The sequence below is a fragment of the Periophthalmus magnuspinnatus genome, chromosome 24 (assembly GCF_009829125.3).
Source record: "Periophthalmus magnuspinnatus isolate fPerMag1 chromosome 24, fPerMag1.2.pri, whole genome shotgun sequence".
NCBI lineage: Eukaryota > Metazoa > Chordata > Actinopteri > Gobiiformes > Gobiidae > Periophthalmus > Periophthalmus magnuspinnatus.
In genome coordinates this window covers 20,553,612-20,581,491 of record NC_047149.1, presented here as the reverse complement: position 1 = coordinate 20,581,491, position 27,880 = coordinate 20,553,612, and the positions used below count along the sequence as shown (strand labels likewise).

The window sequence follows — 27,880 nt, the reverse complement described above, 5'->3', positions numbered from 1 at the left end:
ATTTCAAAAAATCAATTTTCCAAAAACTTAAAGAGTACCAGGGTTGTGAAAACTACTACAAAACTACTAACGAAACTAGATACTCATTTGAGCTGGTATTGATACTAAAAAAGTCACATTCACAGGACAGAAATGAATGTTTCCTGAATAGCTTTAGAAAGATTTTGAGCTGTATCAGGACAAGTATAAGACACATAGACGAGTATCCGCCCATGGACTGCTATGGAACCTACTTGGACGACTGGTACCAGAATCGAAATTGCGTTCCTGGCAACACTAAAACAGTAAATGTAGCGGAACAACAGACATCAAGATCATAAAATATCTGCACAACCAAATAAAAATGTATTTTCCAAAAACCTAAGAGTAGGAGGGTTGTGAAAAGTATCCAAAATCAGATACTAATCGATGCTAAAACTACTAACGAAACTAGATCCTCATTTGAGCAGGTATCGATACTAAAAAACTCACATTCACAGGATAAAATTCAACCTTTCTTGAATACCTAGAATGAGCTTGAGCTGTATCAGAACAAGTATAAGACACATAAACTACTACACGCCAATGTACCACTATGGAACCTACCTGAATCGGTATTGAGCATCGATTGCAAAGTATCAAAATTGCGTTTGAAATTGTTGTATCATGAAAACACTAAAACACTAGCATGAATTTTGTTTATCAGTGATGAGGCACGCGTTCACACACACATATATACACACGCGCGAAGGTCCAGCGCAGTGAAATCACAGCTGCTCCGGGTTGCTATGCGGCAGTCGCACAATCGTCTCACATAACGCACACACATACATACACACACACACCGGCGCGAGACTGGGACGCTTAGACTAGACTTGGCAGGGTCGCAAGGTCACGGGGGTATTGTGACAAGTCGCCTAGCAACAGAGCGCGCACGTCGGTACATTTTTGCGGCGCGTGCGGAGCAGATGAGAGTGTTGACACAGTGTGATTGTTTTGCACCTGGCTCTTAGCGTCTGCAGATTCATAATAGAGCACAGTAAATCTTGGGCATGGTTAGCGCTCCTCTGTGAAATCAGAGCACACTTAGCGACGTTAGCTTGTTTGCAGCTTCTGTTTGGTTAAAAGGGGAACACACGCTCACGTCGGTCCTTTCATAGTTTTGAATGTTGCTATTAAACGGCGCGCTACATAAATACAATGCACTTGAGTTCTGTTCGGTAGTGGAGTGTTGATGAGGGCTTCTGCAGGTTTCAACAAGTTAAATTTAAGGCTGACATGACGCCGATGAATGTAGAGCGGCTCCACTCTGGTAAACAAGTACAAAGAAGTTTTCCAGAGACCGAAGCTAATCCAGTTTACATATAAGGTCACGCTCAAAGCACAAGTCCACACACCCAGGACTAGACAAGTATTCTAGAGATGCTAGTTTAGGCGAAGTGAAGATACCATCAAAAAATGTTCGACAGACTGATGATCTCATGCTGCGGAAATGTAGCTAGTAGATTTTTTGTTTTTACATAATAGAATCATATTGCCAACACAAAATGAAATACTACAATATCTAATAGTGTTTTAATTTCGAAGTTTGGATACTAAGGATTAGACTTGATTAGACTTGATTGACGCAATACTGGTTCCGATACCACAATGATTATTAAAAACTCTTTCTTTGGACAATAGTATGTGATTTTCAACATTAAATAATAGTACTTTCTTAGTCCAGGTAGGTTCCATAGTGGTCCATGGGCGTATACTCGTCTGCAAAGTCTTATACTTGTCCTGATACAGCTCAAAATCATTCTAAATCTATTCAGGAAACGTTAATTTCTGTCCTATGAATATGATTTTTTAGTGTCGATATCTGCTCCAACGAATGTCTAGTTTTTGGTATCGATTAGCATCTGATTTTTACTTTTCAAAACCATTTTAAACTCTCCAGAAGTCCAACTTTAGCCTATAAGATAATTTATCCTATATGGTAAAATTACCAACACAAAATAAAAAACTACAATATCTAATAGTGTTTTTGCGATACTAAAATGTGGGAATTTCAGTTTTGCTACTAAGGATTAGCCTCGATACTCAATGCCAGTTCCGATACTACAACCACAATTATTAAAAACTCTTTCTTTAGACAATAGTACGTGATTTTCAACATTAAATAATAATAATAGTGGTCCATGGGTGTATACTAGTCTACACGGTTATATACTTGTCCTGATACAGCTCAAAATCATTCAATCTATTCAGGAAACGTTCATTTCTCTCCAATGAATGTGATTTTTTAGTATCAATACCTGCTCAAATACGTAACTAGTTTTATTATCAATAGCATCTGATTTTCGATACTTTCCAAGACCATTTTAAACTCTCCAGAAGTCCAAATTTCTCCTTTATCCCAGCTTAAACGTGTATCTGATTTCAACGCAGTTTTGGTAATTGACTATCTAGGTATGGATTTCCACAATTACTAGAACGCTAACACGACTGCTGTTTGTTGGCTGCTACTAAATGGAACAAAATATTACTCAGCGCACAAGCTTTTTTCAATTTTTTTTTTTTCCAACTCAAGTTTATTTAAACAGTGCCGAAGAATTTCTTCACATTTTTGCACGTTCTCACTTCTAAACAGTAGCGTGACTATGAAGGTCCAGATTCTGAAGTTGTTTGGACATTTTAAATAAGTTAAATGCTTTTATATAATTGTCAGGTCAACCCAGTGTACACTCGGAGCGAAGGCTGGAGAATCATCTTGCTCAAGGACACAACAGCACTATCTATCAGCAGTAGATTAAACTGACATTCACAGATATGCAGCGAAAAGATTAAATGCTGGTCCTTTGTGATAGCTGGCTCCATAGTGTCTGGGTCAATTGACAATGTCTCAACAAAACGCCAAATAAAAGTTCTTAGAGGAGTTTCGTGATGTAGAAATCCCACAACTCTCCCATATGTCCTTGTTGGGAGGCAAAAGCTCTAACCTCTATGTAACTTCTGTTCTAACCTTGAAATGAACTCCATAAAGGCTGTTGGAAAAAGTGTTTAAAACTGTATGCATGGCTTTGTTTCAGCGTGGGGAATGTTGGAAAAACAGTCAGGAAAAGTTAAATATGCAATCAGGCTATGCAGACGACATCAAACTCACAACATTGAGAATTTTAATGTCAATGTCAATTTAAGCTCAAAACACAGCTTAAATGTGAAGGAGCTACAACAGCAAATAACACTTACAACTCTGCTTAAAGGTCCTATATTACGCAAAATTGACTTTTGTGAGGTTTAAATCATGTTACAATGTTGTTACCTCATCAAAAACATACCTAGAGTTATGTTTTTGTCTAAATCTTCAAAGCTCAAAACGCTCTGTTCCACCTTGTGATGTCACGCAGAGGTAGTTTTCAAGTTGACAGCTACCTTTTACCTTTAGTTCAGTAGAGATTGGCAATTCCAGGGCTGAAATAATCCAAATGAATGTAGTGAAGGTGTGTGGAGTTTAAAAACAGTGGGGCACTTCCTGTTTTACCATATGACATCACAAAGTGGAACAGAGTGTTTTCTGTTTGGAGCTTAGCCTAAATATGCAGTTTTTTTTGTGCGAAACGTGTGAATGAAAACAAAACAGAACTCCATGTTTTGACATGATCAGGACATATAACATAGATCAGAAAACAGACTAATACGGGACCTTTAATATTTAGTTTGTAACTCACATCTAAAATGTCTTTCAAACTTGATTTAAAACTATGTGTCAATGTCAATATATTATAAAGTCCTAAATGTTTAAACTAACATTTTTTTTATTTTTTTTGGGGTTGCAAATATTTGACAAAGTGTCCAAACATTTCCTGACTGGTGCACCTTACTAACTTGTTTACATTCTAGTTCCCAAAGTCATTATAAACCCATTTAAAACCATAGATGGCTGTTGTTCACTTTTCCAATTGTCTTTCACAGTCAACATCAGCATCATCACCAGAAAATGAATTAGCATTGATTAATTAGCCGCACTAATTAATTACTGCAACTCCGGCTACAGCATTTGCCAGTAAACCCAGCGGTAAACTGATAGCTCCTGTGCTCCTCGTGGGCGCAAACATCGTAATCAATGGGACTTTTAAATGCAAACACCTGGAGTGATGCCTAATACTAACTATATAAATATCCATATATCACCATCACAACCTCGCAGAACAATGTTTAAAGGGCGACTATGTAACTTTTCTGATGTACCACCTGTTTGTCTCTATGGAAATGCTGTTGTTTTGCATAGGATGTTCCAAAATATGGCATTAAACGTATCTTTTTATTGATCTAATTCAGCCCCGCCCACTTTCGCCTCTAAACGTGACGCTGCGGTGAATTTGAGAAAAGTTTTGCTGCTGAAATATGATATAAAGTCGTTTGATTTGTGCAAAAACATTCCCTTCAAAACATCTGCAAAGCTCAAAATGCGCTGTTTCACCTTGTGATGTCATTAAGTGGTAGTTTTCAAGTTGACAGCTACGTTTTATCATTAGTTCAGCAGAGAGATTGGCAAATTTAGAGCTGAAATTGTCCAAAGTGATTCTAGTAAAGGAGTTTTAAAAGCACAATGGAGCACTTCCTGTATTATCACACGATGACATCACAAGGTGGAACACTTCTCCACAGTCTAAATATGCAGGATTTGTGTGTTAAACTTGTAAGAATGAAACAAAACACAACTCCAGGTCTGTATATGATGAAGAATAGATTAGAAAATAGCCTAACATGGGCCGTTTAACAGTAGTAGTTTGTTCATAATGGTTGCGTTGATAAAGAGCAAAGGATTATGGGCTTTGTAGTTCTCCGTTTTTCTCCCATACCACTGCCAACTTGAACATTTTTAGACGCCAGAAGCAGGAATTTTGCAATAATTATATCTAATAACTGTGTTTACATAAATTGTAAACAGCCTTGTCCGTGAACAGTCTCACACGTTGATAGATACTCGAGTTTAGAACGAGAATCAAATATCGTTGACAACTTTGAAGCCTGAAGTTAAAAGTGCAGCGTATTGTGGAATCAGTTGGAGACCTGTCACCACGAGCGAATCCTATCTGAGAGCACACACACACAAACACACACACATATACACACACCAAAATCCTGACACAGTCCAAGGAACGCTGCTGTTTACATCATACGGGAAGGTATTTTTTCCCCTCTGTGTGCCAGGGAACAGGCCCACGCACGGACACACACACACCGAGACTGAGTACGGCCCGGGACTCTGCGGCCCTGTTACGATGCAGATGGAGCGGGGCTGTAAGCGCGGAGGAATTATTGAGTATTATGAAATTATGAAAACTTTGCATGTATTATAATTGTTGTGCACGTGGGGGTTTGTAATGTATTTCAACTGCATTACATTTTTTTTGGCAGATATCAATTTCACCACAAGTTTTTGTTACTAACAGAAACAACCTCCTACAGAAAATAATCTACTATGACTACAACTAGTACAACGACTATGACTACTACTTTTACTACTAGTACTACTACTTTTGAGAGGCTTGACAATGATTTTGGAAACAAGCTTACTACTTTTACTAACTCTACTACAACTTCTACTACTAAGCTACTACTACTACTACCACTGTTACACTCAGGAGGCTTGACATTTGATGACTTTAGGAACTTACTACTACTACAACTACTACTACTACTACTACTGTTAAACGGGATGTACTTTGGCTTTGGTACATCATCTTGGAACCCGTGCAACTAGACAACTGCCACATCAACTGCAACAACAACAAGTAGTACTACAACAACTACTACAACTACTAAGAGGTCTATTTTCTCGGGCCCCAGAATCTTAGGGGCCCAGAATTCGACCCTCTTCCTATTAATTTATATTAGAGCCAATGTCTTTCTTTTTTTTCTTTCTTTCTTTATTTATTTATCAGGAACCATGTATAAATTAATTAATCTAACAAAAGAAGAGATGATGACTACTACTACTACAACTACTACAACAACTACTACTACTATTACTACTACTACTGCCACTACTACTGCTACTAAACAGGACGTACTTTGGCTTGGGTACATCATCTTAGGACCCTTGCAACTAGAAGAACATCAACTGCAACAACAACAACTATCACAACAACTACTACAACTACTTAGGGGTCTATTTTCTCCTTTTCCTATTAATTTATATTAGAGCCCATGTCTTTCTTTACCTATTTCTTTCTTTCTTTATGTATTTATTTATTTATTTATTTATTATTTGGCAGGAACCATGTACAAATTCATTAATCTAACAAAAGAGGAGATACTACCAAAGAAAAGATGATGACGACTACTACTACTACTACCAGTACTATTGCTACTACCAGGAGATTTGACACGGGGGGGGGGGGGACAAAGGGGTCTGTTATCCCGGGTCCCAGGGTCTTAGGGGCCCCGAGAATTGGACCCTCTTCCTATTATACAAATAAACTTGACTTGCCTTGTCTATTCATTTATATTCGAGCTCATGTGAAGCTTTTGCCCCCAAATTTCTGTTGACGGGCCTGACTACTGAACTACTACTACTACTACTTCACGTGGGCCCTACTGCTGTACTGTCTGTACATACCACTTAGATTATGGAGCCTTGGTGTATTACCGTGATTGCGGTTTGGCCTTGGGGTGGTGTGGTCAATGTGAAACACTTTATAGTATATTTTGTGCTATTTGTGGCTTTGTGCCTTTGTTAAGTATCACTGTGGTGTGAAATCCCTTTGGTTATGGTCTGAGGTTACACCAGGGAATGTAGGATTTAAGATATACTTCTACTGCCAGTCACTAAGAATACTTCTAAAGGTATATGTAGAAATACTAGTGTGTATTAATTGTAGTTTTGTTGTAGTAAACATTCTAATCCTCATAATTCTGGTAATGAGATAATATAAATAAAACATTAGCAAGTAAAGATTTTTTAAATAACCTGTAGTTTGTTGTTGTGTTTCACAGTATCACATTACACATACTAAATTTTATTTTCTTAGAGACGTCAGGTGATCCCACGGGGTCAAGTTACAAGTCGGATCTGTGGAAAGGTGACGCCGCTCGCACTATGAATGAATCACACAGTTTAATGCTCTTCTGTGGAACATTCCGGGCAGAGTAATAACATCACCATGGAGACAAGCAGATGGTGGATCTTCTACCAGAAAATAGTGCATAGTGCGACCTAGACTTTGAGCAACTTTTAGTATAATCTTTGCAGTGTCTAAAAAATATTTAAAAGAACTGATTTTAAAAACAACAAGAACTACTACTATTGCTACTACTGCTACTGCTACTGTTATTGCTACTACTACTGCTACTACTGTTACAATTGCTACTGCTACTACTACTGCTACTACTGTTACTACTGCTACTGCTACTACAACTGCTACTACTGTTACTATTGCTACTGCTGCTACTACTGCTACTACTGTTACTACTGCTACTGCTACTACTACTGCTACTACTACTGCTACTAGTACTGCTACTATGGGGACTAATGCTACTACTACTGCTACTACTACTACTACTCCTACTACTGCTACTACTACTGCTACTAGTACTGCTAATACTGTTACTGCTATTGCTATTACTACTGCTTCAATGGTGACTACTGCTACTACTACTCCTACTACTGCTAGTACTGCTATTGCTACTACTACTGCTACTACTACTACTGCTACCACTGCTGCTGTTACTGCTACTACTACTTCTATTGCTCTGTATTGCAAAAAAATACAAAATAAAATAAATCTACAGTCGATAAAAAAGAACATATTTAAACAAAAACACAAAAGTCCAAACATAAAATCATGATTCTAACACAGATCTTCCTTCAGCCCAGTGTTTTTCAGTCCATTTCCCTGTCTCCACACACACACACACACACCCCGACACACACACTCCACACACACACACTCACACACACACCAGTGTAAAACCTCCTCAGCACTGCTCCTCTTTTCTCTTCCCAAAATAAACCCAGCCACTCTCAGCTTTGTGTTGACAGCAGAGTATCTTCTCAAATGTTTTATTTCATTCACAAGGCGCTCGCTGGAGTTGGATCAGCAGAGGTCGCCTGTGCGGGACAAGGGCACAGCGCTGATAAAGTTACAGGGTGTGAGACTCACTATTTCAAACGGGGCAAACATACTGGAGGGGTAGCAACAAGGGAAGGATGGAAGACGCGTGCGGTTTTTCACACTGATGTTGAATGTTTTTGAAATGTTGAGTACACAATGTTTGGGTTATGCAACTTAGATTCACGCCGAAAAAATACAAACTTTTAGTGTTTTTTCTGCGCCACGAGGGCCTGCTAAAAAGATCTGAAAAGGCAAATTAAACTACAATGATTTGATAGTTAAAAAAGAGGTTTAACTCCGATCCTAGAGGCTTGTTCAATTGATTTGTTCATTTTGATTAAAAGCGCACTATGTGACTTTTTGGTGGACCTGCAGTGTCTCGTCTCCACAGATCTGACCTGTAACTTAGCTTGGTGATGTTTTTGAAATGTTATATAAGCTTAAGAAGTTTGCAGAATAACTTTTGTTCAGATATCACCGAGGATCTATATCACACAGTCTGTATCTAGATCACACAATTATACTTTAAAAATAGACTCGTCTCCATGGGGATTTTTTTTTTTTTGTTTAAACTGTGTCTCTTACATTTATAAGTGTTTTTATTGCTCAAAAATACAAACTAAATGTGTTTTTACTGTGAGCAGGGTCGCCTCTCCACAGATCTGACCTGTTGAACATGATGGCTTTACCTGCTTGTCTCCATGGATGGATGAACGGATAGACAGATAGATAGATAGACAGATAGATAGATAAATGAATGGATAGATGGATAAATGGATGGACAGATGGACGATAGACGGATGGACAGATAGATAAATAAATGGATAGTTGGATGGATGGACGGATAAACAGATAGATAGATAAATAACTGGATAGATGAATAGACGGATGGACAGATGGACGATAGACAGATGGACAGATAGACAGATAGACAGATAGATAGATAGATAGATAGATAGATAGATAAATGGATAGATGGATGGATGGATGGATAGATAAATAACGATAGATGGATAGACAGATGGACAGATGGACGATAGACGGATGGACAGATAGATAGATAAATAAATGGATAGACGGATGGACGGATAGACAGATGGACGATAGACGGATGGACAGATAGACAGAGATAGATAGATAGATAGATAGATAAATGGATAGATGGATGGATGGACGGATAGATAAATAACGATAGATGGATAGACAGATGGACAGATGGACGATAGACGGATGGACAGATAGATAGATAAATAAATGGATAGACGGATGGACGGATAGACAGATGGACGATAGACGGATGGACAGATAGACAGAGATAGATAGATAAATGGATAGATGGATGGCTGGATGGGTAGACAGATAGATAGATAGATAGATAGATAGATAGATAGATAGATAGATAGATAAATGGATAGATGGATAGACGGATAGACGGATGGGTGATACATGGATAGACGGATGGACAGATAGACAGAGATAGATAGATAGATAGATAGATAGATAGATAGATAGATGGATAGATGGATAAATGGATAGATGGATAGACGGATAGGCGATAGATGATGGATGGATGGACAGACAGACAGACAGACATACAGACAGATAGATAGATAGATGGATAGATGGATGGACGGGTAGACAAATGGACGATAGACGGATGGACGGGTAGACAGACAGATAGATAGACAGACAGACAGACAGATAGATGTGTAACGTCTTACTGTACAAACAAGTAGCGAACCCTCCTCACCAAAAAAGTTACATAGTGCATCTTTAAAGTACAATCTGTACTGAACTAAAGGTAAACTGTAGCTAAAAAAACACCAATTCATGACATCACAAGGTGGAACAGAGCATTTTGAGCTTTGGAGATGTACAGACTAATAATAAAGTGTTACTCAAACATGTGTGAATGAAACAAAACACAACTCCAGGTATGTTTTTGATGCGGTAACAACATTATAACACGACTTAAAGCTCACGAGAGTCAATTTTGTGTAATGTCGCACCATTAAAATCCAAATAACTCTGAGATTTAGAGATATTGCAGACTTTACTGCAGCTCGACGTACAGAAGCGTGTATATATGAGAAACCCTGAGCGAGACTGCAGTGGCTTCCTCTAAATCCTGAGCTAAAAGAAGTGCACAGCAGGACAGCTTTGAAGTCCACACTCTTTACCGCCCCATTCAAACACAGCGCTATAAGTGGAGCCCTCAGACTGTAGGGACATTAACCAGGACAAGCACCGCGACGGCTGCCTGAAGCGACGACTACGAATGTGCGCCAGGTAATATACAAGGGTTTAGAGCGAAAAAATAAATAAAAATGTAGTTTTTTTAAATGTGATTTTTAAGACAAAACAACTCCTCCATTTCATTTCTATACTTCTAAGTCAAATAAAAGATGTATTTATTGTTATGGAAGATGAGTGGATCCGTTGGTTGAGCTTATAAAAAAGGAAGGTTGGAGGTTGAATCCCAGCTATGACGTCATACTGTTGTTGTGTCCTTGGGCAAGACACTTCACTCACCAAATATGAACTATGTACGAGATTGGAGATGCCATTGGAGCGATAATTGACCAAAAAAACGCATTGATATTGTTCAAAATCGACTCACTTACAGGTTGTCCGGTGCGATTCCAGCTCTCACAGATGAATGTTAGCGTTGTGTCCTTGGGCAAGACACTTAATGTACCTCAACCCCAGTGTGTGCGTGTGTGTGTGTGAATGTGTGAATGGGGGAGTGATTCCTTGACGTAACGCGCTATGATTGCCTTGAAAGTGGAAAAACTGTATATAACAACAACAACATTCATAATTGCTGTTATTAGAAATGTCGTTTGTTTGTTGGTTCTATTCCCGCTACCAGCAATGTATACAGTCACTATATTGCAATGTTACGTCAGACAGCCTGGTTTGAATAAGTCAGCATAAAGTTTAATGTACTACATGTACAGAATACATAAAGAACACCTTAAAACACATCTGTAACCAAAGTTCGTACGATCTGTTTTGCATGTTTCTTCATTACGTTAAGGCAAAAAAAATGCATAACCTCAGTAAAAAAATCTGGACCTAGCATATAAAATCACTGAAGAAAAAGAATGAAAAAGGGGCCGACGGACGAGGGGAGTAAACATTATATAAATCACACAGGTCCTTGAGTCATTTTCGTAGCCTGCGCGCACCCATAGACACCCATGTACGGCCGCATCCAGTTATGACATCACCGTAGCTGACAAGAGAGAAGCCAGAGCGAGCCAAGCTGACGTCATGCCTATTCACTCAATGTCAATTACGTAATATGAGGGTGGGGGCTGCGTCCAGCGCCTGTAGGACTATAAGCGTGCATGTGTGTGTGTGCGTGTAGTTTTGGATCACGAGCGCAGGGGCAGGAACACATAATTGCAAGCTCATGTGTCTGTGGGGGGGTATAGTCCGAGGCACGCTGATGACATCATTAGCGAGAACTGGCTCTGAAGTTAGCTTAGCGGTCGTGACACAATGTTTGGGTTATGCAACTTAGATTCGAGCTAAAAGAATAGAAACTTTTTGGGCTTTTTGCTGCGCTAGGAGGGACTACAAAAAAAAAAAAGATAGCTGGGAAGACTAATTAAACTATAATGATTTGATAGTTAAAAAGTTTCAAATACAGCTTTTAAGTAGAAGAAGAGGGTTTCAGTGTGATCCCAGAGGCTTATTTAATTGATTTGTTAGTTTTGATTAAAGGTGCACTGTGTGACTTTTTTGGCGGAACTGCTTGTCTCCATGGAGATGTTGTTGCGTTGCATTAAATCTTGCATTTATTCAATTACAGGTGAAAAAAAACAACGTAAATCTTTGTTGTGAGCATTCAAACACAAGTATACGCACAAGTGTCTTGCCCAAGGACACAACAACAACAACAGTATTCATCTGTGGGAGCTGGAATCGCACCGCTCAACCAATTCGGTTTACGTCAAGAGCGGGATTCGAACCAGCAACCTTCGGATTCATGGAAAAACTCTCTACAAACGGAGCTGCTGTCAGACATGCATGAGTTTAATGCCATATTGTGTAACATATTCGACAAAGCGATGACACATCCACGGAGGCAAGCAGACGCAAAACCCTCCATCAGAAAAGTTACATAATGCACCTTTAATTTGTAGTTAAACAATGAATTTAGACAGTGAGATAAGAGAACTCTACATCGTGCGCATACTCTGAATTCAAGTTTGTTTTTAATCATAAAGCTCGTATTTTTTTGCGGTGAAGGAGGTGTTTTTTTCAGCTTATTGTTGCACCTCGAGTGGGCGTACAAAGGCTGAAGTGACTTTGAGAGCATTAGAAAGAAAAAGGAGAAATATTTGTCTTAACAGTACCACACACTCCTCACATATCCACAGACCGAGAGGCTCTAACTCCACTTGAAAACAGCAGCCTCCTCAGGACAGGAAATCCTCCCGCCCACGTCCCACTGTTTCCCCGGCAACGGCAGCAGCGTCAGCGCTAGCATTTCTCCACTGCTCGAGAAAGAGGACACTCGAGAAGTACAAAGAGGGAGGGAGAGAGGAGAGGAAAAAGAGAGAGGGGGAGAGGCAAAGGGAGAGAGGCAGAGGGGAAAGGGGGAAGAGAAAGGAAGAGGCAGGGGTAAGGTAGAAGGAGAGGAGGGGAGGAGAAAGGAAAGGGAGAGAGAAAGAGAGGAGAGATCAGATAAAGAGGGAGGGAGGGAGGGAATGAGGTGAGACAGAAAGAGAGAGAGAGAGGGAGAGAACAGTCAAAGGGGAGAGGCAAAGAGACAAAGGGGGAGAGAGAAAGGAAGAGACGCGGGAAAGATAGAAGGAGAGGAGGGGAGGAGAAAAGAAAGGGAGAAAGAGAAAGAGAGGAGAGATCAGATAAAGAGGGAGGGAGAAAGGGAATGAGGTGAGACAGAAAGAGAGAGAGAGAGGGAGAGAACAGTCAAAGGGGAGAGGCAAAGAGACAAAGGGGGAGAGAGAAAGGAAGAGACGCGGGTAAGATAGAAGGAGAGGAGGGGAGGAGAAAGGAAAGGGAGAAAGAGAAAGAGAGGAGAGACCAGATAAAGAGGGAGGGAGGGAGAGAGGACAATCAGTGGAGAGAGGCAAAGAGAGAAAGGGGGGAAATAGAAAGGAAGAGACATAAACAAGATAGAAGGAGGGAAGGAGAGGAGAGAGATCAGATAAAGAGGGAGGGAGAGAGGAAGAGAGGTGAGGCAAAGAGAGCGAGAGGGAGGACAATCAAAGGAGAGAGGCGAAAAGAGTGAAAGAGTGAAAAGGGGGAGAGAGAAAGGAAGAGACAGGAGCAAGATAGAAGGAGAGGAGAGGGAAAAAGGAGAGAAAGCGAGGAGAGACCAGATGAAGAGGGAAGGAGAGAGGGAGAGGGAATGAGGTGAGGCAGAGAGAGAGGACAATCAAAGGAGAGAGGCAAAGAGAGAAAGGGGGAGAGAGAAAGGAAGAGACAGGGGCAAGATAAAAGGAGAGAAGGAGAGGAGAGGGAAAAGGGAGAGAGAGAAAGAGAGGAGAGATGAGATAAAGAGGGAGAGAGACAGGGAATGAGGTGGGGCAGGGAGAGAGAGAAAGAGAGAGATGAAAGTCAAAGGAGGGAGAGAGGTAGGCAGAAGCGAGTGAGAAAGTGGCGAGATAAAAAGGGAGGAAGACAGAGAGAGGGGATGAAGGGGGAGCGAAAGAGATAAGAGAGGGTTAATCAAAGGTGAAAGACGGAGAGCAAAGGAGTGGACAAAAAGAGAAAGAGAGGAGGGAAAGAGAGGGGATAATCAAGCGAGAGGGTCGAGAGAGTGAACAAAGAGACAGAGAAAAAGAAAGACAGAGAAAAAGAAAGAGAGAGAAAGAAAGGTAACGAAAGAGTAGAAAGAAAAGGGAATAGACACATGAGAGGGAGAAGCAAAGACAGAGAGGAAGAGAAATAGCAAAGACAGGAGAGAGTGGAAAGAGAGATGGAAAATAACAGCTTATTTTTAAAAGCTTCAGACAGAAAAGCAGACGTGATGTTTGTACGGTGAGGACCGCGGTGTTGACATGTGTCAGAGCAAACGCCAAATCAGGAGGTCAACAGAAGGTCAATCGAGGTAGCTCCGCAGTAAACAAGAGGTTCTGCTGGTAGACTATACTGTGAGACTTCAGTGAATGTCTCTCCCCACTCTTCACCCCCATTCTTGTTTCTATTTGCGTGGAAAAAAGTGGCAATAAAGTGGCAAGTTCATCTTTTCTGCCTTTACGCTCTTCGCCAAATCCAACACAATCCAGAAACCACAAGATAAGTTCCAAATAGCAACTAATTTTACAAAACAACAATATATTTTTTTCTTATCGTGATCCAAAACCAGTTAAATCTGAATTTCTACAAACCCGGACGTATTTGAATGAGGAAAGTTAGAGGAGGAACCATCACAAAGCAACTTCTACTTTTGTAAGCTAAAACAATACACTGACCTCTACTTGAAATGTGCATCTATTATCTCTGTACTCTTGACCTTCCCAAAATGGCCGCTCTAGATGTATTCTCGCAGGCCTTCTTACAAAAATCAATGCATTTTCAGTTCCCAAAAGAGGAGCATGAGTTCACTGATCTGATCCACAGCTGCCCTCACTATTTGTCAGCATCGGCCCTGCACCAAACATGACATCAGCCCTTGTAAATGTATAAAACACTTCTCCACGTTTATGGGGCCTAATTTTGCAGCGCTGACGTTGTACATTGAATATGTGGTTATAAAGGGGGGTAGCATTAGCTCAGTCCAAGTTTGGGATTCAGGGAAATAGAAGTAACTGGTGAATAATTATGTTAAATGTAGAGCTGTACAGTGTGTCCATGGAGATGTTATATCTTTGCTTGGAATATTCCGCACACAAGTGTAATTACAAGTGTTTTTTATAATTTAAAATACCTTGATAAAACGTGCATTGTTGGTGTGAGTGTGGATTGCCTCTCCATGGATCTGACATCTACCTTGGCTGGCGGGAGTCACCTGCTTGTTCCCATGGAGACATAAGTTTGAAGTTTTACTGTGAATATTTTTGTATATCAAAATCCATGACTGTTAGAGAGATGAAAAGTCTAAACTAAATATCTGATCTTTTAAATGGTCAAAAGTCCTCAAAATGGCGCCTCTACTACGAAACTGAAACATATCAACAGCTTCATCAATGGATTAGCTGAATACCGAGGATCATTTACACATAGCTCGCAAAGATTTCATGACTATTTAGACCAGGGAAGTCAAACAGATTTTCACCGAGGGCCACATCAGCAAAATGGGCTCAAAGGACCAGATGTAAAATAAATCTAACTATTTTTTAAACTTGTTAATTAACTGTATTTATTACTTATTCAAGTTACAAATATTGCATATTAATTTGCCTAGATGTAAAAATATGGCTGTGTAAAATGACATTTCAAGACCAGCATACCTTTTAATTAACCCTGTCGAGGGCCGCATAAAATGATGTGGAGGGCCAAATATGACCCATGGGCCTTGAGTTTGACACATGTGATTTAGACGTTTAACCTATAAAAAAAATTAGGACCAAACTAGCTAGAACAAACTCACAATTTCAAATATAAACTTCGAATGACGCCGTAAACACTCCTCACGCGTTTTATAATTTGTTGTTCAGTTCTAGCAAATAGAGTTCGCTATTTAAAAGACCGATTCTCGCCCTCGCTAACATCTCGATACTGTTTATATGGGGTTGTATGGCGCTAGCTTGTCGCGGCTATGCACAGAAAAACTAACTGAGCCGAAATGCCCAGTGCAGCTGCGGACAATGAGTCTATTTGGAATCAGCAGGAGGCCTATTGAAGACAATTAGAACCTGGGGGAAAAACCAGAGCATTACTCTTCTCTACTCTCAAGTCCTCTGCGTGTTCACCGCCATTTCAGCTCACGATTTAACTCTCCTGTTGTTTAAACGTATTAACATAAAAGGCACCAAGACGCAGTTCAATTCTCAAACGCAGTGCTATCTGAAAATGTTACTATTAAGGGGCTTTTGTGTATTAAAATGGACACTATATAAGAAAATGGGTTTAGCAGAGAGTAGTTTAAGTTAAGTAAAGTAAATGAGGTTTGTGGTGTCCTCCATTTAAACTACTGACCGGCTAATCTAATCTAAGCTTCTTAATTAAACATACTAATTAGGGATAGATCGATATATCGGTAGGCTGACATATTGGCTCAATATTTGGACGTTTTAGCGTATCGGCTACCGGCTTTAAATCTCCACCATAGGCCGACATGTCGTTTTGGTCAATTTGCTGCCTAGAAAATACACACAAAGCTTTAGATTTAACACTTTAATACTTTAATACAAGCACAAAACATGACCACATAGCTCTTTTATAGGTTCGTAGTAAAAAAAAAGGGCTTTAGAAGGAGTTTGTAGTGGATTTAAAAGACATAATTTGGGGGAAAAAATCAAAATCAGTGCAAAAATATCGGCAAAATGTATCGGTCATCAGTTGTTGTGTATTCTAAATTATCGGTATCAGTATCGACCATGAAAAAACCCATAACAGTCAATCTCTAATACTAATACTAACTTAAACTTACATTACTAACTTTCTAGTTTTAAATATGCCACGATTAGACCGGCAACATCTGGAGAAGACATTTGGCAACGAATTAACTTTCCCATTATCAACAAATACACCAACATTTGTTCCAGATCAAAACCAACATGAAAAACATGTATTGTTGATTACAGTTGTGTCCTTTGCAAACTGCTTTTTTTTCCATAATAAAGCTCAATGTGGAGTTTTCCTTTGAAACCATATATATTTATTCTATAGACTCACCCACACTCCCATGTTATGTGACCTAATTCTCATATTTCCTTGTGGCCATTGGGGAGTGTTTTGAAAGTCAACATCATTTATTTGAGTGAGCTATTTCTAAGGAAACACTTGTGGAAAGTGGAAGTTAGGTAAACACATCTAAACTCATTTATTTCCTCCAAAGACAAATTTTCCATGTTGAGAGATTTATGTTAAAATTCTGGTTTTACAACATCCGCGAGTTGTAACAAGATCCAAGCCTGATTTTTCTTAAGATGTATGTTTTCAGTTGTCTGCCAGCAAGTGGAATCCTTTTCTTGTCTTGTTTTAAATGCACTATGTAACTTATTTAGTGGAGTAGGGTTGTCAAAAGTATTGTAAATCAGATACTAATCGATATTAAAACTAGTACTCGGAACAATTTAGTATCAGGACAACACTTTGAGAGTCCATTCTACAGTGTGACTTGTTTATCTCCATAGAAACAAGCAGGTGATGCCCCCAGCTGTAGTTACAGGTTAGATCTATGGAGAGGCGACCACCCTCACTGGTATTGGAATCGGTATTTAGTACCAAGTCTGTTCGCTAGTATCGAAATCAAGTTTTGACATTTTAGTATCAAGACAACATAAGTGGAGACTTCATTCTACAGTGTGACTTGTTTATCTCCATGGAAACAAGTAGGTGATGCCCCCAGCTGTAGTTACAGGTTAGATCTATGGAGAGGCAACCACGCTCACCGGTATTGGAATCGGTATTTAGTATCAAGTCTGTTCGCTAGTATCAAAATCAAGTTTGATATTTTAGTATCGAGACAACACTAGTGGAGAGTCCATTCTACAGTGTGACTTGTTTATCTCCATAGAAACAAGCAGGTGATGCCCCCAGCTGTAGTTACATGTCAGATCTATGGGGCGACCATGTTCACTGGAAGAATGCATGTTTTTCAAGGTATTTTTAACAATAAAATAATTGAATACTTGCAGCTTAGAGGCAAAGCAATAGACCTTCCTGACACATATACACAGACGTAAAGTTACTCAACACAACTTTAAATGATAAAAGAATTGTTGCTAGTTGAAATGAACAATCTGAACACAGTTATTTGGGTTTGAATTTTTACTGTGCAGAGCTCTTTTGATCATTTTGCCAAATAAATCTATTACTCAGCCTTTTTAAACAAGAGTAAGTTAGCAGTGACAGCAGCACAAAGCCCACTGAGCAGATAGCTTGTAATTTTCTAATGTTTCAAACGTGGATATATTTTGTAGATTTTCAAGGCCGTAACATATGAATAATACGTTTTAAAATGCTTTTCAAACCACTGAGAGAGCATCAGTCGGCTGTGAACTCGTCATTTGTCAGAACCAGATGAAGGTCGGACAAGGTAACGTCGCTGCTGGCCATTTACCCTCCACTGAATCACAGCTTTTTGGGGGTTTTAAATAGGAATATTGTTGCCTATTTTAAGCAGAGAAGCACCGAATTAGTAACACATGCCAGGCTATTTCTATTTAAAGCTGCTCTACGTCACTTTTCACATGGGGGGTATGTTACCAGCTTGTCTTGATGAAGATGATGTTGCTTTGCCGAGAATGTTTCACAATATGGTATTAAACTTATCTAACTTGATGGAGTCAGGCCATACACCACAAGGCTAACTTACAGGTTAGATCTGTGGAGAGGCAAGTATGTGTTTGTTGTTTTTTTGTTTTTTTTTTCTTGCACCATTAACAACTGTATTTGAATGAATGTAAGATTGGAATGTTCAAAGCAAAAAATAACATAGGTGTGCTTGCCTTAGTCACTCCACAGGTCGACATTGAACTTATCTATCGCTATGGAAACAAGCAGGTAATGTCAATTTAGAGGTCAGATCTGTGGAGAAGCGCCCCCAGTCAAAATAAGACTGGGGTTCTCGACATAAACATCATTGGTTCATGTAAGGTAGAATCCATCTAATGCACATGTGTCAAACTCAAGGCCCGTGGGCCAAATGCAGCCCGCCACGTTATTTTATGTGGACAAGGTCAATTAAAAGGTATAACTGTCTTAAAATATCAGTTTATCAGGAGATACACAGTCACACAGTCATTTTTTCATATCCATGCAATATTTGTAACTTGAATAAGTATACAAAAACGATAAATTAACAAGATTAAAAAGTAGTTGCATTTATTTTACATTAGGTTACATTTATACTGTCTTGAATTATATCTGGCCTTTTGAGAGCAGCCATTTTATTGATATGGCCCTCGGTGAAAATGAGTTTGACGTCCCTGATCTAATGCAATACTGTGGAACATTAAAGCAAAGCAATACCCTATCCTTTCTAGACAAGCCAGTTTTCTCCAGGAAAATTACACAGTGCACCTTTAAGCAATGATGGAAAAGGTTAGAAATGCAATGTAACTGTTCAACATCTGTCAATACCACCATGTCATCCACTATAACCTTTTCAATCCAAAATCCTTCAAAGTGCTAAATAGAAAACAGAAAGGCTCTGTATTTGACGTGGAAAACAGAGCCCGGGTTTAGAAATGAGGTCTTTGAGGTAGTTAATGGTGCTTTGATGGTCCTCTTTTTGGGTGGGTGTGAAGGCTGCCTAATTAGTTTCACTATATTTAGTGCACTGCTGGGATGGAGCGCGACTCAGCCCTCAACAGCAGAAACAGAAGAGACGTTTCCCCTGAACTGACACAAGTGCAGTTTCACATCAGTGCAGCTTCACCACTATGGATTACAACGATATGACAACCTCAGTAACAAGGAACGCTGGGTCTGTTTATGTGGAGAGTACAGATCAGATAACTAGAATAATCACGTAACACATTAATTAGATCAGATTTTCAGTGTGTTTATATCATCAGACAATATAAAGAAGTGGACTAAGGGAGTGCGACGACTTTAGCCAAACGCAGCTCACCGAGGCTAGCAGTTATAGGGGCAAACCACGAGTATCATAGCAACCAAAGAGCCAATCCGAAGCTAAGATGGTTAAGGTAAGACCCCTTTCTACCCACGCCGCTGGTTTACTAGGGAGCGGGTGCAACGCTGTCAATCAAACCTGTTGCTAATGCTAGTGGGCGCGACCTTAGAGAAAGACGGCACCTGATTTGTCTCTTATTAATGTTCATATCTTGATTTACGGACACAATAGCGAAATAAAAATAGCACGATCATATAGAGCAGGTCAATACAAACATTTTAACCCTTTAAGGACTGAGCACACTATAGACCAGTGTAGCTCGCCTAGACTTTTATTCTTTTTTCAGCCATAAAAATCATGTTAAAGGAAGTATCAGAATGCACTGCACTTTTTCACACAACTACCTCTATTTTACATATCCACCTGCGCTCTGATTGGTCGTCTTCGAGGGACAACAGAGGCAGTTGGAAGCGAAGAGTTGAGTTGGAAGTGCGCCCATGATCACTTCCTATTTAGAATATCCATTTATATTTACAGTCTATGGTTTAAATGCACAAAAGAACATCATAAACTTCTGTTAACATGTTAATTAATCAATGCATTTTAAGACCTTTTTCAAATATCTTTTTCCATCTTTCACTTTTTACTTTAGTTTTTGCCTTACCATTTGATTTAACACGCCGCATTCAACTATTGCACTTGTGTTTATTTTTTTCTGAATGAAATACTCACCTCTCCAGTGTTCTAAAGTATAATGCGGCGTTATCTGGTTTTCCCCGTAACTTTAATGACAGACGATCCAGGCGAAGGAATAACATCTCCAAAGTCCTGTCACAATAATTACTATTCCAGCTTCAATATACGAAACCTGGAACAATGTAATGTATTTTTGCGGCTCAGTATTTATCGTGAGGCTTTTTTCTTTGCAAAGTTGGGAGATTTTGTTATTTTTGTTGTACCATGTTACGATTTGAGCTGTAGAGTGTTGAAAGAGTAACTTCTGTGGCTAATTATTGCTTCAGTCGGCTGCTTATTTATTGCAGCTCAGACGTTTAGATGAAACTGTCTATTTAAAAATTATGACTGGGATTATCCTGATTTATTGGTATTGTATCAGTGGCATAAATTTGTTTCAATATTTTCGTATCTCTATAGCAATATATCATTGTTTAAAATGTGTTATCGTGACAGGGCTACATCTCCGTGCATAAAATCAGATGGCGGACATTCACCCAAAAACTCACAAAGTTACACAGTGCGCTTTAACTTTCCAGACATGCACGGAAAACACTTTTGTGATTTTTCTCCAGCAGGGTTTATATGTCACCATGTCACCCTGCACAATGTTTTCTCCATTTTTAGGTAGGTGGATTCCCAGAAGACTGATTTGACTTATTTACTACTTTATCCTAAGCCAAGTTCAGGAGGAGAACACTCAACTGACTTAAAACTGTCAGAGACGACACAACACATGCCTTTCTACAGTCAGGACGTAGCGCGGAGGGTCAAAGGTCACATGTGTTAAAGTGAGCGCTGCACTTCTGAACTCTGATGGATCAAGGTAAACACTCTGGAAACTTATGTGAACTGTACCAGGAGATGTTCCATGGACATGTTTTAATGTTTTAATGCACTGACCTTTATCTGACCAGGTCATATTAAAAGAAACAATAAGAAAGAGTTTTAGGCAGACTGTGTAACTATGCAGCTTTAGAAGTGGAAGGGGGGGGGTCGTTTCTCGTCTCCATGGAGATACAGAACTTTAATGCCATACTGTGGAAGATTAAAGGAAAGGCGAGCGATCGGCACAATTTGACAAATTACAGGTCTGATCTGTGGAAAGGCAACCCTGCTCACTTTGTTTTTCAAGGTAAAAATTGAATAGATGGATAGATGGATAGATTGATAGATAGATAGATAAATAGATGGACGAAAGGACAGACAGACAGATGAACGGATAGACGGACAGACAGACAGTTAGATAGACGAAAGGATGGACAGACAGACGGATGAACGGATACACGGACAGAGACAGACAGACAGACAGACAAACAGATAGATAGACGAAAGGACGGACAGACAGACGGATGAACGGATAAACGGACAGAGACAGACAGATAGATAGACAGACGGAAGGATGGACAGACAGACGGATGAACGGATAGACAGAGAAGATAGATAGATAGATAGACAGACGGATGAACGGATAGACAGACAGAAAGATAGATGGATGGATAGACAGATGGACAGATGAATAGATGAACAGATGGATAGATAGATAAATAGATAGATAGACGGATGGACATATAGACGGATAAACAGATAGATAGACAGATAGATAGAATTCTCCACAGTATGGCATTATCTGTCTGTCTGTCTAAGAGAATTCTAAGCAAGACTCATATTTCCATGGAAGCAAGCAAGTGACGGACCCTCCCCCAGAAAAGTTGCACGGTGCTATTTTAAATCATCTAACTTTTTCCTCCACTTTTTCCTCCACTTTTCCCTGCTCGTCAGTCTAAACTCCTGTTCTCAATGTCATCTGCGCACAACGCGACCTCTTTTTGTGGGAGATTTTCAACTATTTCTACTCTGCTGATCAGACTTGTGCTATCTTTGGGTTTCAGAACGATGGTGAAAAACCAGGACCGTTTCCATAGCAATAAACATTTTAAAACAAAAGCCGGTCGGACACTCACCACCATATGGGCCTCAACTGACCAGCATGGCTCCCGGCACGCTTTGTACAATCGCAGAAATCAAAGCAGCCATTTTAGACTATAAGAAATAAATTATGTTCTAGCCTGGCCTGGAAGAAAGTGAAATCCTCCTTTTCTATTCATTTATACATGAATTATAGATCCATTAGAGAGCAGAGCTGAGGGAATCCGGCTAACAACAGCAATAACCCACTGATTTAGACATACATTACCAGTGTCTGGGGTGGAGTTTGGATTCAATATTCAATTTACACACAATCTCCCATCAGACAGTCCTCATTGAAAAACTACCTCTGTTCAATGAGTCTCTAAACAAATTTACAGGAACAAATATGGCCCAGACCTGCTACAATGAAGAGAAACTATGTAACATTTCTAGTTGATGACCTGCTCGTCTCCATGGAGATGTCGCTGCTTTGTCTGGAACCATCCACAATATGACATTAAAGCAGTTGCATTAATTATATCGCAGGCATTTAAAAAAAATAAAATAAAACATACATTCATACTGTGAGTGGGGTCAATTCTCCATAGATCTGACCTGGAAATTGTCCTTGTGGCTTAACCTGATTGTCTCCATGGATAGATTTATATAGGTTTAACACGTGCACCAGAAAAGTTGCAAAGGTCGACCAGAAAAGTTACAAAAAGCACCTTTAAATAGAACAATCATATAAAACTTTAATATATATTTGGTTGTATATGACCTTGACTTTCAATCCTATAGAAAATCAAAACAAATGCGCTCAAAACTTAATCATATCTCCTGTACTCACTGAACTTTTAACAACATTTAAAGTAATTCCTGGACTGTTTCACCTCATTGTAAAATTATTATCGCCTGGCTATAAAACCAAAACGAGCTTGAGGGATCTATTGCATCATAACTGTAACTTGTAAACTTATTTTATTCACACTTCATAACAAAATCTGCAATAAAATGATTCATGTTCATCGCGTTGGCCAAACGTACCACAACATCCAAGAACATTTCAAATCACCCTCATCCACCGGTCTCCACCATTTCCAAGTTAAAAGTCTGATTACATCAACATCAAACGGACGCTTCCTTGAACACAACACCTGCCAAATCAGCGTGCGGAGACTGAAGCTGAGCACATCTCCGCGGGACTGTCCATGGGGCCCGAGGTGGAGGGGCCTGAGAACTCCATTGAGCGCAGCCATGGGGGGTCAATATGTGAATGAACGTTTGCGATGGAGGTGAATTATGAATGAACCAGCACTCTGCCTAGCCCTGCCCGCCTCTCTTTCTCTCTTCCTCTCTCTCCCTTGCCTCCTCTACTACTTCCTAACCTCCTTTCCTCCTCCCATCTCGTGAATCCATCTCCTACATCTCCATCTGATCACTTCTTCTTCTCCTTCTCCTCCCTCCCACCCCTCACCGTCTCGTCTGGGGAGGTATAGACGCACCACACATTTGGCTTTGCCTGTCTGAAAACACGACCTAACATTCTTTCCACTGTACATACATATTTACCCAGTCTCCTCGCCGTGCTTTGGTGACTCCTCTCGCGCGTAAAGTACATAGATATAAGGCAAACAGGGCTGCACGTGCGCTGACAGTCTCCCAGCTGTTCCGAGGGGGGCACTGGGCTGTGTAATCCAATGTGCCACGCTCTCTCCCTGCGCTCTCTCTCTGTTGCTGTGCGTCTCGTCTGATCTGCCTGCCCTCGCAACCTGTTAAAAGAACTCCTGCGCTTGGAAATTCCCTACAAAAAAAAAAAATCACCTTTACGCGTTTCTTTTCTTCTGCACAACACGAGACCAAAGCAAAAACAACTTCACCGGAGAGTGCGCGTCAACTTCTGTGCAACCATTCACAATTTTCCACCTCCTCTGGAACCCTTCACTCCAGTTAAAAGCAGCGGTCACTTGCGCTTACTTTGCTTTGCCGCCCTCCTTTTCCAGCAACAGTATAGAACAAGCCATAGATTCACAAACACACACACACACACGGCAGCACATGTGGACACAGAAGGCACAGTATAGCCCATAGGCGTTTGCGCGCACTTGTGCCACACGTAAACCAGACTTCACGTCCACCCGCGCGCATTCAACCCATAAACCAATAAAGTCACCTTAGAATATCTTCCAGACGAGCCCCTTCTCTCTGACTTCTCTCGCCTCCTTTGGGCCCGTGGTTTCCGTCCTATCCGCTCTGTATATAACGTCCTCTGTCGCTGCTTCTTCTTTTTCTTCTTCTTCTAAATCTTCTTCTCTCTTCAGTCTCGTCGCGCGATCACTTCCCAGCGATTTCCCGGAGCCCCTCCATATCCAACCCGGGCCAGTCAGTCGTTTCTAGCAGCAACCAGAGGCGAGCGCCGAGCCTACGTACCTCCTCCACGCACGCGCGCACAAACACACGAGACACGAGCCTCTCCGCCGCGGCTGCGTTCCTATGGTCTCCCTCTCTCTCTCTCTGCTCTGTTTATGGCTCGGTCGGTGCTCGCTCTCACTCTCCGCGCTCTCTCTGTGTGTGTGTGTGTGTGTGTGTCGGGGGGTGGGGGGGTGGGGGGGAGAGCGACTGTGTGCGTGCGTCTCTGTGTGTGTGTGTGTGCGTGGGGCTGCGTGAGCGTGCGTCCGTGTGCCTTGCCCCGCCAGCAGCAGAGGACTTCCCCCGGCGCGCGCCCTGGGTCCTAACGTCGGCCCGGTTTCACTGAAAGAATGCTGTTGTGTACGGAAGGCGCACGCAGAGATCGTTTATGCTAAAGAGATTCCGCAAACTGAAAGGAAACTATTACAAAACTGTGATTATTTCTACCAGATCTATCCAACAACGAGCTGATAAGAGACTCTAGTGCAGCAAAGGTGAGGTGGATTGCAACATGATGCTATCTCTTGTTGAAAGGTCACCCAATAAAACCAAAATGGCCCACTTTTTTGTTGTGCCAAACATGAATTGGTAAGTTGTTGTATTCTGTTAACTGGTCATTGCCTTGGGCGCGCCATGCCTGGACTTTCTCATCATAGAAAATCATTTCATTTGAATACCGCTCTGGAGACTGTATGGGTTTTGTAGCTGCTTTCTGCCAGCAAATTATGTATTTTTAGATTTGGCTTGCAAAAGAAAATAATTAGGTAGAATTTGCCCACACACAATATTTTTCCTGTTTTTCTAAATCTATTTTCACGCTGATTTGCATTTTAGCGGCGGATCTCGGTAATGTTCTAATTTTGTTGGATCCTTTTTAAGTCTAGGATGCAGCATAGGTACGGGATGCAAAATGGTTAATCCTCCAGCTAGGTACTCCCGGGCAGATCCACATCTCTTAACAAATTGCTCCTATGGCATTGAAGGATGGGTCAAAAGCAAAGTATGTGCTCATGTGTGTATTGGTGAGTATATCCTACAAACTGCAAGCAAAAAACTATTATAAACACGCAGTTTTGTCCATAAAATCCCGCGTATTTATTGCAATAGCGTTCAGCTCTGATCCGCGGCACTTCCACCGCACGCTTAAACTGATTGATGGCATCTGCAGCGCTAACAATCTCTCACTTACTGAATCTCTTATTAAAAAAATAACCCAGACAACCACCACTCGTCTAATCATCTCATTGAGACCAGTTAACATCCTCGAGGCTTCAATGTCTTCCCTCCTTTTTTTTTTCCCCTCCTCAGCAACTTGTTTTGTACCCAAGTGGTTACTATGGCAACAGCAGCGGGGCAGAGCCAGAGCCATGCAAAGAGACATTACATTACACGCAGTACAGAGGCAGGGGACGTTTTACTTTAGTGTCATTAAACCTGCTCCGTCTGACCTGCGCGCACACGTCGTAAATCACGTTTTTATGTATCGGCGAAGGGCGACGTCTACTACTCGGAGCTACAGTATTTTTGACACCTTCTCTGCCAAATGGAAATGGATTCAGCAGAAATAGGCTACTTGTTAATGCCCGATGTGGTACTCACGAGATCTGATTGCCTGCTCAGTAGCTCTCGTTTCATTCTAAGTAAAAATTAAAATGTTTTGACCTGGTTTATGGTTAAAATCTTTGTAATTACCGGTCGGCCTGTTGTGATAAATACTATATCAACTTATCGTTCAATACGTAACAGATGGGACGATCATTTTTGGGAGGTTTAACAGTTATCATGGAGAATATTTCTTTGTACTAATGAGGATTTTGGTTATTTTTCTGTTCTACAATGAGTTTTGAGCTGTAGAAGGTTGAATTATGAACTTCTATGACTCATTATAAAGACAAACTAACAATTTAAGTGTTGCATTGTGTTATTTATTTATGCAGCTCATATTTCTTTTTACAATTTTGCACATTTAAAATACTTTTGTGGGATGATTCTGCTTTATAGTTTGGCTGCAATATTATCATTTATCGTCTATATTTCCTTCAGCAATATATCGAACTTGTGCCTATCCACATAAAACAAGAACTCGTAAAAAAGTTTTATCTTAAAGCAACAATGTGAAAAGTTTGTGGAACCAACAATTTAAAAACTCAATATTGGCAAATTTTATAAAAAATAAATAAAAATAAAAATAAAAATAAAAATAAAAATAAAAATTAATTAATTAATTAAAATTAAATTTAAAAAAATTCACACCTAGGCCAGGAATGTTACTATTCTGTCAGCATTGGTTTTGGTGGTAAATTACATTTTCCTTATGAGTTGAAATGGCTCTACAAAACTTTAAACAACAAATTGTGTTTTTAAACCTGCTTTATCTTACAAACATATCTACAATACAATAATATATCCATGCATTTACTGTCACGAAACTGCCTTGTCAATACCTAAATCCGTTCAGTGCTTTTTTTTTTTTTTTTAAATAGCTTTTGTTTAATTAAAAAAGCTCACAGAATAATTAAAACCCTTGCTACAGAGTGTGTTTCTTGCTCGTGCATAGACAATCTCCGGTGCAGCTCCTGTCTTCCTCATATGGCCACCCCTCCCTCGCTCTCCCGGCTCTCCCTCAGAGCGTCATCAGGTTACCCATAGCAACGGCCCGCCTATGGGAGACAGCCATCCGATCATTATGGCTATGGGTCTGCGAAAGTGAAGGACAGGAGGCGAGCTTTTTAGGAGGCCACGGAGGGTCCAATCCGACAAGAAATGGGCAACTTTTGAAAGATATATAAAGAACATGAGGGTCAATAGACACAGGACTGTCCCAGACTTATAACTGGTTTTGGACTGACCTGTAGCCTATACATTTATGGATATATAAATGGATATTACTCATTAACATATACATTATTTACTCATTGAAATATTTAATTATAACTTTACTACTATTTGAGAAATGTTGTTTTAAAGCACATGTGTCAAACTCAAGGCCCACGAGCCAAATGTGGCCCTCCACATC

The 27,880-nt window shown here is 40.2% G+C and overlaps 1 protein-coding gene across 2 annotated transcripts in view; it reads right to left on the bottom strand.

The window, feature by feature from the left end:
- Window positions 1-24,971, bottom strand: part of ches1 (checkpoint suppressor 1) — a 148,408-nt gene extending 123,437 nt beyond the window's left edge. The window contains exon 1 of one of the 2 annotated variants that reach the window (XM_033990645.2): window positions 24,629-24,971. The gene's annotated coding sequence lies outside the window, so the exon portion shown is untranslated. The remainder of the gene's footprint in view (window positions 1-24,628) is intronic. The other variant, XM_055232300.1, reaches the window with a different exon arrangement.
- Between the last annotated feature and the right edge of the window lie 2,909 nt (window positions 24,972-27,880).